We start from the raw sequence: 11,856 nt of genomic DNA, 5'->3' as shown, positions 1-11,856 counted from the left end.
GTTCATTGTGCTCAGTTTCTACTATTCTTTCTTAGACTCCTTGCGTCTCTCCTCCCCTCGTAGAAATATCTTCGAAGGTTATGTAAAATGTAAAATCAATGACTAAAGATGAATAAGAACGGAAGGTAAAATAAAGGATTTTGACATAGGAAAAATCTATTTTTGGGTGTTCTGATGGAAGTACATCAACAACAACAACATAATAATGATAATTAATAATAATAATAATAATTAACAATAACAACGATATTATTATTTTTATTATAATAATAATAATAATAATAATAATAATAATAATAATAATAATAATAATAATAATAATAATAATAATAATAATAATAATAATAATAATAATAATAATGTCTTCATTTGATCGGGTTTGTAACTCGAGGGCCTTATTTAATTAATGATTAATAAATGGATCATTTCATCGTTCCTTCTCATTTCCTTCCATCATTCTGACTGGAAATTTTTCTTATTGATAACTTTTATTATTGTTACAAAAAAGACTGACGTCAAAAAACAGTCTCTTTTACCGACCAATTTCTTTTCTTGTCTTAGAAATGACTGACGCCGAATACCAAGTCTTTCTTACTGATAAATTTCTTTTGTGGTCTTATGAAAAAGAGCTGACGTCGAAAATAGTCTTTCTTACTGATAGATTTCTTTTTAAGTCTTAGAAAAAGACTGACGGGTGAAAACCGAGTCTTTCTTACTGGTATATTTCTTTTCTAGTCTTAGAAAACAGTCTACCGTAAAAAGACAGTCTTTCTTACCGTTGATTTCTTTCTAAGTCTTAGAAAAAAAAGACTGGTGGGTGAAAACTGAGCATTTCTTACCGGTAGATTTTTTTTAGTCTTAGAAAAACCTAACTTCGAAAAGTCTTTCTTAATGATATATTTATTTTTAGACTTCTTTCGAAAACTGTATCAGCACCAAACTTTGAATTAGGAAGATCAATACACTGTATCCCACATTTTATACTGTATCCTTATGAAATGAGGTTATTTCTGATGATCAACGGAGCATAAAAACCTTATGATGAATATCGTTATAACTCGAAAGTTTCTCTCTGATCTCCGGAGATAATCTTGGAAAGTTAAATTGCCTGATAAAAGATAGAGCGACTGGGATTAGGTGTAGTATAGAAAATTACTATCCGTGTGTAATCTAAAGACCGGTCAAAGAATGATATTAAGAAAAAACTTTATATTTTTTTTTCTTTTTTCTTTCTACATAATCGGAGTAATGGAAAATGTATACTTGATTTCCCTTAATTACCATCGTGATTAAGTCGTGGTTCCCTTAATTATAATCGTAATTAAGTCGTAGCTCCCTTAATTATCATCGTAGTTAAGTCGTAGCTCCCTTAATTATCATCGTAGTTAAATCGTAGCTCCCTTAATTATCATCGTAGTTAAGTCGTAGCTCCCTTAATTATCATCGTAGTTAAGTCGTAGCTCCCTTGATTATCATCGTAGTTACGTCGTAGCTCCCTTAATTATCATCGTAGTTAAGTCGTAGCTCCCTCAATTATCATCGTAGTTAAGTCGTAGCTCCCTTAATTACCATCGTAATTAAGTCGTAGCTCCCTTAAATATCATCGTAGTTAAGTCGTAGCTCCCTTAATTATCATCGTAATTAAGTCGTAGCTCCCTTAATTATCATCATTATTAAGTCGTAGCTCCCTTGATTATCATCGTAATTAAGTCGTAGCTCCCTTAATTATCACCGTAATTAAGCCGTAGCTCCCTTTATTGTCATCGTAATTAAGTCGTAGCTCCCTTAATTATCATCGTAATTAAGTCGTAGTTCCCTTAATTATCATCGTAATTAAGTCGTAGTTCCCTTAACTGTTAGTAATAATTACTTTTACTCAATTTACTTACAATAGAATATATTGATATCAAGAAGAATGATGCTGAAAGTGTGGTTTTAGTAGCTGACGACAAAGCAATGTAAAGTAACGAAAGAGAATTTGTTAAAAGCAATAGATTTAACGAAAAAGAATATGTTAAAAACAATAGATTTAACGAAAAAAAATATGTTAAAAACATTAGATTTAAGGAAAAAAGAATTTGTTAAAAGCAACAGATTTATTTCATGGAAGATACAAGCCTTACAAACATTATCCTGCTTATATGTTATGTCAGGTTAATTATAATTAACACCAATAACTAAATACATTTAAATAATGTCACCTGCCGCCCGTTCAGATAATACCGCTAGAGAGTTATGGGGTCCTTTGACTGGCCAGACAGTACTACATAGGACCCTTCTCTGGTTACGGTTCTTTCCCTTTCCCTACACAGACACCGAATAGTCTTGCCTATTCTTTACAGATTCTCCTCTGTCCTCAAACACCTGGCAACACTGAGATTGCCAAACAATTCTTCTTCGCTCAAGGGGTTAACTGCTGCACTGTAATTGTTCAGTGGCTACTTTCCTCTTGGTAAGGGTAGAAAAGACTCTTCAGCTATGGTAAGCAGGTCTTCTAGGAGGACACTCCAAAATCAAAACATTGTTCTTTAGTCTTTGGTAGTGCCATAGCCTCTGTACCATGGTCTTCCACTGTCTTAGGTTAGAGTTCTCTTGCTTGAGGGTACACTTGGGTACACTGTTCTATCTAGTTTCTCTTCCTCTTGTATTGTTGAATTTTATATAGTTTATATAGGAAATATTTATTTTAATGTTGTTACGATTCCTAGAATATTTTATTTTTCCTTATTTCCTTTCCTCACTGGGCTATTTCCCCTGTTGGGGCCTCTGGGCTTATTTCATCCTGCTTTTCCAACTAGGGTTGTAGCTTATCAAGTAATAATAATAATAATAATAATAATAATAATAATAATAATAATAATAATAATAATAATAATAATAATAATAATAATAATATATTTATTATTAATTATACTAGTGTTGTTAACATTATTACGCCCCCTGGTGCGTATGACCTTATTTTCTAGTAATCATCTCTTTGAATGTATTATTCACAAAGCCTCCTACTAAATGGAAAATTTTTATCTTATGACACCTTTTTACGTTGTTAGGTTATACTTATTCTGCGGAAAAAATATGCGTAAAACACAGATAATCAAGATGAAAATTTTTTAGGAATATTCCTTTTTTTTTTTTAGGTATACAAGTAACCGTTAATAAGAATTTGTTATATGTGCAGTTGTTATTATTTTAGTTATTATTATTATTATTATTATTTTTATTATTATCATTATTTTATATATATATATATATATATATATATATATATATATATATATATATATATATATATATATATATATATATATATATATATATATATATATATATACATATATATATATATATATATATATATATATATATATATATATATATATATATATATATATATATATTTATATATATATATATATATATATATATATATATATATATATATATATATATATATATATATATATATATATATATATATATATATATATATATATATATATATATATATATATATATATATATATATGCGTAAAACACAGATAATCAAGATGAAAATTTTATAGGAATATTCCTATTTTTTTTAGGTATACAAGTAACCGTTAATAAGAATTTGTTATATGTGCAGCTTTTATTATTTTTATTATTATTATTATTATTATTATTATTATTATTATTATTATTATTTTTATTATTATATGTATATATATATATATATATATATATATATATATATATATATATATATATATATATATATATATATATATATATATCTCTGACCATCGTTCCCTCGGGTCCAAAGGACTTCTTAGAATATGCAAGTGTCATGTTCTGTAGCCGTGTCCTCTTCTTGTGAAGAGCCTGCAGACCTTCTGAGAAACTGCCTTTAATATATCATCATCATCTCCTCCTACGCCTACTAACGAAATGAGCCTTCGTTAGATTTCGCCAGTTGTCTCTATCTTGAGCTCATAAATCAATACTTTCCCCTTCATCATCTCCCACTCCACGCTTCATTGTCCTCAGCCATGTAGGCCTGAGTCTTCCACTTCTTCTTATGCCTGTGGAGCAAAGTTGAAAGTTTGTTGAACTAATCTCTCTTGGGGAGTGCGAAGAGCATGTCCAAACCATCTCCATCTACCCCTCACCATGGTCTGATCCACATATGGCACTCGAGTAATCTATCTTTTTAATGTATATCATCAGATATTCAAGTTAGTTCAAACAAAACTTAAATAAACTGTATATCTCCATTTTCCTTGTGAGGCGGTTTGCGTAGGTGGTCCAATTGTATGGTTTTCGGTCCTTATAAGTGTATGGAAATATATACGTGTACATAAATTATCTGACATGAAAAGTAACCTATTGTAAACGTCCTTGCCTGGCGATCTGCTGGACTATGGTTCGAGACAGCTCAAGCTCGATAGTTTCTTGTAGTGTATGCTACCACACCATCCTTGTGAGCCAAGGTTGGAGAGTTTTGAGGAGTTTATACTTCTATCTGCCGAGTCATGAGCGGCCATTACCTGGCTATCCCTGGTCCTGTCTTGGGTGGAGATTGACTTAGGCGCTGATCACATGTATACAAGGTCAGTCTCAAGGGCATTGTCACTGCCCCTTGCCTCTGCTATTCATGAGTTACCTTTAGAAATGACTTTTTGGTGGTGAGAGAAACTTATTTCACAAAATGTATTAATTACATGCTGATAACAGTAACAGTACACCTGTGTATCTTTTACAATGATTAGTTATTTTATGTATTTTGTTATCATTTCGATGTGTGTCAAAGAAGAGGTAGGGATAAAGAGAGTTGTGTTGTGTTTCTAACAACCCATTTTCATATCACAACACAGCCAGTCTGTTGTTTGTCGTTCATCGCCTTTGTTCAAGGAACAAAAAAATTCTCTTCAAGAAATCTTTATTCTTCTTTCACCTACAACTCAGTTTTTCCCAAGTCTTAGTTTTTATCCTTTCTTCTTCACCCTATTTATATCTCCGCTAACGAAGTTGGAAGGAGGTTATGTTTTACTCCCTGTTTGTGTGTTTCTTTGTGAACAGCTTCCTGGCCACAAAAGGAGGTTCCAAATTACTTGTCTACCGTAACTAATTCAATTTCGTCTAATTTCATAGACTGAATTAACATCCCAGATGGACTCAAATGTTCTCAATGTAACATTCAGGTAAAATGTACCACAATTATTTGTTATCTGATTAACATTTACACTAATTAACAGCAGTAAAAACGCTGAAATGAGCTCTACCAAAGATACTACTATAGTGTATAATTTTCCTTTTCATGCTAGTACTTAACTCTGAAATATCCGAAGCTTGGGATGCTCTTAGCGTTGCACCGATGATAATTGCTTAATAAGGTTGAATCCAAAACCTACTCGTGTTGTCGGCTGGTGATTTCACATGCAATTATTGGATTAGTTCGCACCAGATTTCATCTGATCGCTGATCGTTGGAATGGGCGTCATTGGAATCATAAACAGTTTGAAAGAAGTTCCAAGAACCAAGTACAGAGAGATGAAGGTATTTGAATTATAAACAGGTGTAAAGATCAGGAATAAAAGGAGGAAAAGACTTGGGATCATAAACAGTTGTAAAGATCAGGAATAAAAAAAAGAAAAAGACTTGAGATCATAAACAGTCGTAAAGACCAGGAAAAGAAAGAGGAAAAGACTTGGAATCATAAACAGTTGTAAAGACGTTCCAGGAGCCAAGCACAGCGAGATGAACAGATTTGGAATCATAAACAGTAGTAAAGACCAGAAACACATAGGAACGGATTTGGAATCAAAGACAGTTGCAAAGGCCAGACATAGAAAGAGGAAAATATTTGGAATCATAAACAGATGGAAAGATGTCCTAGGAACCAGGCACAGAGAGATGAAGAGATTTAGAATCATAAACATTTGTAAAAACCAGAAACACAAAGAGGAACAGATTTTGAATCATAAACAGTTGTAAAGACCAGGCGCTTAGAGATAAAGATATTTGGAATCGAAGACAGTTTCAAAGGCCAGGCATAAAAAGAGGAAAAGATTTGGAATCATAAACAGTCGTAAAGACCAGGCACATAGAGATGAACAGATTTGGAATCGAAAACAGTTGCAAAGACCAGGAATAAAAAGAGGAAAAGATTTGGAATCGTAAACAGATGCAAAGTTACAAAAAGAGAGGGACAGTTACCAGTTGCAAAAACGTTCCAAGAACCAGGCACAGAGTGGAATATTTGCCAGTAATTTGTCGTCAAGAAGAAACGAGAACGAGGGCACTGTAGTTATTAATGAAAAGCTGTGCTGTTGAAGTTTTGCTTTATAAGTGTTCATTATCAAGGCCAAGGTCTAAAGAATTTTTTAGACATGGATTTAGTTTAAAATATGTACAATAACCCATCAAGTTATCAGATGCGGACTTCTAAAATATCTAAGAGAATTGCTACCTGTTGTGCAGCCTACAAATTTCGTTGACACGAGAATAGTTATGGTTTCAAATTACTGGAACCAAGATATATGTCTACTGTAGGTGTTAGAGCCTTTAAATATGCGGCCCCAAGACTACGATAAGCTCCCACTAGACAACTGACAGACTGAAGATATTAATGATTTCAGGAGGAAAGTGAAGACTTCCTTGTTTTAGAAGTGCTTTGATAAAGTGGATTTGGCAATTAACAAGTAACATGCGGTATAAAATGCTGAATACCCTGGAATGCATACGATGAAATTACTGTGAAGATCCTGTGGAGCGTAGGGTTCCCCTGCAGCATAGGACCAAAAAAGCAATCCTTAAGGTGAGTAAGATATGCGCATGAAATTGATGTGTTTTGTTTGATGTATTTTATATTTCCCTCCGCTAACGAAGTTGGAAGGAGGTTAAGTTTTACCTCCTGTGTGTTTATAATTTGTGGGTTGGTTTTTGTGTTTCTAAGGAACAGCTTCCAGGCCACAATTATAATCGTTGAGTAATGAAACTTGCAGGGATTATTTGTTATGTAAACACCTGGAAATTATACAACTTTGGAAGGTCCAGATCATAGGTCAAGGTCGTGATAATGGTCAAGCAAATTGTCTAATTCACATAATAAGCCATAATTTCAGACATCGTTGTCACAGAGACTTCAAAATTTGTTCATATTTGAGTCTCTCTCTCTCTCTCTCTCTCTCTCTCTCTCTCTCTCTCTCTCTCTCTCTCTCTCTCTCTCTCTCTCTCTCTCTCTCTCTCTATATATATATATATATATATATATATATATATATATATATATATATATATATATATATATATAAAACAGTGAACAATCGAAGATTTGATGAAAGGCCACATTTAATACATTATCTGTAAGTGAATGAAACACGAGAGAGAGAGAGAGAGAGAGAGAGAGAGAGAGAGAGAGAGAGAGAGAGAGAGAGATCTAGTATCATTGACCTTCGATGTCAGGATGCCAGAGAACTTCAAATCTCTCTCTCTCTCTCTCTCTCTCTCTCTCTCTCTCTCTCTCTCTCTCTCTCTCTCTCTTTCTCTCTCTCATGTTTCGTCCAGTTAGAGATAATGTCTTAACTATAGCCTTTGATCAAAACTCCGATTATTCACAGTTATTCCTGTTTTTCTTATATCATTTTAGTCTTTGAGAAAGGACTCGGACGGTGGAAAATTTCTTCTTTTGTGCGTGTGTGGGCTCAGAAATTAACACTATTTTTATCCTTTCCCATTTTACATTTATACGCAATATATTTACATTTATACACTTTCACACACAAATATAATTTCTCCAACGGCAGTAATAGAAATCTCAACGAGAAGTCTTGCAGGTAATAAAACAATGTAACTTGAGAGTTTATAGTATCACATTTGCTCTGGTGGAAACTTATAACAACCTTTGAGTAATTATTTCGTTGTAGAAGTTAGAACCAAGTTGTAGTTACAACCGAAGACTACCTTGAACAAGTGTCAAGCTGAAGTTCAGCAGAGTTGATGTCATTTTGTTCTTGTTTTTCGTAATTGAAAGTTGTGCTCCTCTGAGGAAGAAAGGTACGTTTTGGTTTAAGACGCTAGCTTTCATTTATGTAGTATTTTAGTGTTGCCATTCTTTTTTTTTTTTTTTACAAAACTTTTAAACTCTGTCGTATCACGTGTGAAGATTGTGTTCCCTGTGTACCACTAACGAAGAAAGATACGGTGGGTTTAAAATGAATGTTGTCAATGCTGTAGTTTATCATTGCTATTCTTTTTACAATGAAATTTTAACCTCTCGTATCTTTCGTTATGGTTAATTTTGGCTGATCTGATTGTTTATACGGTTTTGAATTGAATTCCCTATTATAGTTTATACATAACACATGATATCGGGGTCGATATCCAAGTATGCCAGGATGCCAAAAACCCAAATTAATTCATTCATTGCCCTTATATACTTGGTATTGAAAAGGATGTAATATGCCAGTGAATACGTATCATGGAAAGGAAATTGATTATAATTCTGCAGGTAGTTGGCTTTGATAAATACCGGTAGGTGTTCGTGGTTATAAGAATCTGGGTGACTTGTGCACTTTGCCAGGTGGGGAACCAAAATCCATCATCACCACACACTTCCTCATGTAGGATATAAAGTCCTAAATTAGGTTAGGTGGGAGGACCCTGGGCTGTCGTATTTCTGAACTTGATTCCCTGTGTATTTTTTTTTCTAGCATATATAGTACGTCTGGAATTGAAAATGCCATATAGGTTCTAATCCTTAGGAAAAAAAGGATAAGTAGATAGAACGGATTTTGAGCGAAGCGAAAAATCTATTTTTGGGTGAGATAGCCATGACGTCCTGATGGAAGGTTCCTTTTTGGTAGCTTCCTTGGGTATATTAACTACTAGGATATTCCCAGAGAATTAAACCACAGGTTATCACTGAATTCTTACTTCTGGAGCGAGTATCGTAAAGGTTTCCTTTTAAGACATTGTATATCAACAGGGGACGCATGTATTAACACGCCACATAGCTATCTGCACCCCATATAGAGTTAACACTTCGATATGGAGGGGCAGAGAATAACTGGGGAGCAGTTCCACAGCTACACTCGTCCGTGGCTACTTTTAGTACTCGAAACGTAAACAAACGGGCGCCATTGCTAAATGACGTCACGTCCGTCCTCATCCTGATGCCAGCTGCTTGCCAATCTCCATGATACAGCAGGACAGGGTGGGGCCTGAAAGGCTGGACTAGAATAGCAGGAAGGGTCCATCAGGACGTCATGGCTATCTCACCCAAAAATAGATTTTTCGCTTCGCTCAAAATCCGTTTTTTGGGCTCAAAATCCGTTTTTTGGGCTCAAGCCATGACATCCTGATGGAAGAGTACCAGAGAATCAATGTATCGTGGTAGATTTCCCCTTATAGAGTAAGTGCCAAGAGCTTTGAATAAAGGTAAGCATTGTGACTTTGATAGAGGTTCGGTGGGGATGCAACTTCCTGCCCCCCCCCCCCCCCCTGGCAGAGAAGTCCTAACGGTCCATGCCGAAGATCAAAATGGTCATCGAAGGGTTACTCACCTTGCAGAGAGTACGTGAAGAACTCGGAGACAAGACAGGATGGTCGATATTCGTATAGGAACATTCTCAATAACAGATAAGTGGTGGTTAGGCACTATATTTCATAGCTAGAGAACGGTCTGGTCTTGAAGATATGGTGCAAGTAAGTATTCAATTAGGAATATTACACAGCATAGGTGAGTATATAATACGGATAGAACCTATTATTCTTCTTTATTTCAAGAGAAAGGGGATAATGAAACTATGACAACCATGTATTTCATAGTATGAGTAGGAGCAGAGAGAGACGCACAAGTAATAAAATAGAAATTTTATTTCACAATTGCAGGATATAGTAATAATAAATGCAATAAAGGATGTAAAGTTAATTTACAAATAAATTATAATGTACATAGCAATGAGAAGACTTCGCTCTTGAATCTGAAAGAAAATTTCAAATTATTAGAAAGCACAAGTTCCATAGAAACGTCAGTCTTTAATAAGGAAAAAAACACATCATGCTCTAGGCATGTGGCACTCATGTGACGACTATGACATTTCACCTTGTAAAGAACAGTCTATGAGAAACACTAAGTGTCCATGAAATATCTACGTATCACACGAGGGTCAACATAGGCACCCGACGAGTTAAAGTCCCAAGTAACTCACTGTTCTATGCAAAGTTAAGTGCAGGTTTCATAACACTACCTGCGGCTACCACGAAATGTTTGACTAAATGCACTTGCTTCGCGTAGTGCTTGAAAAAAACATGCGAAGATTTCCATCCTGCGAAGCTCTTGAGGCTTTCGAAATCCATGCTCTGGAAAAAATTCACAGACGGCGCAACTTTTCTAGGATCGTGACCTGCGGGTGTACTGTCAGGATCCGCTCTGCGAATGAAGTAGGTGATTTTCGCTCTTTGTTGTTTCAGTGACAGGTCGCTACCCGATGTTTCTCCTTTGAAGAGTTGGCCTCCACCAAAGTCAGAAGTTCTACGAAGATTGACCTTGAGGCTCTCTACCGGACATAGAGAGGCATCTTCTTTCAGGGGGCAGATTCTCCAAGGGCCCCATCTCTTGGTGGGTAGTTCATTTTTCACAAGAAACGTCGGGTCAGGGAAGAGGGTAAGGTCTCCTGAGTCTGTAAACAGATAATGCCACTATTTCGCTGACTCGGGCTCCTGAGGCAAAAGCAGATCCTTGAGAGGGCACGAATCGTTATCCAAGTTGGACGCAAAATGGAGCACCTTGTCCAAGGACCAGGAGAAAGGTTTTGGCGGAGGTGCTGGGCGTAGACGAGTGCATGCCTTCGGCAGTTTATTGAAGATGTCGCTGGACAGATCAATCTGGAAGGCATAGAGTAGTGGTCTAGTCAAGGCCGATTTGCAGGTAGAAATCCTGTTGGCTACTAAGCCCTATCCATGAAGGTGAATGAAGAAGGACATGCAAAAATCGATGGTGATTTCCGTAGGATTTTATACCTTGACGAATGAGACCCACTTTTTCCAGGATGATTCGTATTGCCGTCGTGTGGATTCAGTCTTGTATTCCTTGAGGAAGTCTAGACTTTTCTTCGAGATCCCAAACCTTTTCTTCGCGGCCAGGGAGAGAAAATCATGAGATGAAGGTCCCTGACTTTCAATGATGAAGCGAAGACAGTCGACTTCTGTACTTAATGGGAGAGAACTGGGCCCGGGAGAGGGATCAGCGTGGGCTGCAGCTTCAGGACTAGGGGGTACCAATTGCTCCTGGGCCACTTGGGAGCCACTAGGGCCGCTGTCCCTTTGAAGGTTCTCAGCTTGGAGAGGACTTTCAGCAGAAGGTTGGTAGGAGGGAACAGGTAGATCCTGGACCATCTGTTCCAATCCAGTGACATGGCGTCCGCTACTTCTGCCTTGGGGTCCTCGTATGGGGCCACATAATGAGGAAGTTGATTGTTGTCGCTCGTTGCGAAGAGATTTATCTGAAGTTCTGGGACTTGGTGAGAGATGAAGGAGAAGGATCTTGCGTCTAGAGACCATTCCGACTCTATCGGGCTTGTCCGAGATAGAGCGTCCGCCGTCAAGTTGCGGAATCCTTGTAGGTGAACTGCAGACAGGTGCCATTTCTTCTTCTCTGCCAGGCGGAAGATTGGGAGAAGCACCTGATTTATCTGGGGCGATCTCGAGCCCTGACGATTGAGACATTGGACTACCACCGAGTTGTCCAGGGTCAGACGAATGTGGATCGAGGGAGGCGGAGAGAGTTTCTTCAGAGTGAGAAGGACCGCCATGGCCTCCAAGATGTTGATGTGAAACGTCTTGAATAGGGGAGACCATGTCCCTTGAGCCTGTTTT

The 11,856-nt window shown here is 36.4% G+C and overlaps 1 long non-coding RNA gene across 1 annotated transcript in view; it reads left to right on the top strand.

Moving 5' to 3' along the window:
* Positions 1-7,979: 7,979 nt before the first annotated feature.
* Positions 7,980-11,856, top strand: part of LOC137638342 (uncharacterized) — a 111,099-nt gene continuing 107,222 nt past the window's right edge. Inside the window, exon 1 of the long non-coding RNA XR_011044078.1 lies at positions 7,980-8,034. This is a non-coding gene — a long non-coding RNA (uncharacterized lncRNA). The remainder of the gene's footprint in view (positions 8,035-11,856) is intronic.

This window comes from Palaemon carinicauda, chromosome 3 (assembly GCF_036898095.1).
Source record: "Palaemon carinicauda isolate YSFRI2023 chromosome 3, ASM3689809v2, whole genome shotgun sequence".
Taxonomy (NCBI): Eukaryota; Metazoa; Arthropoda; class Malacostraca; order Decapoda; family Palaemonidae; genus Palaemon; species Palaemon carinicauda.
Note: the sequence above shows the minus strand (reverse complement) of the source record. Positions and strands in the feature narration are given on the sequence as shown.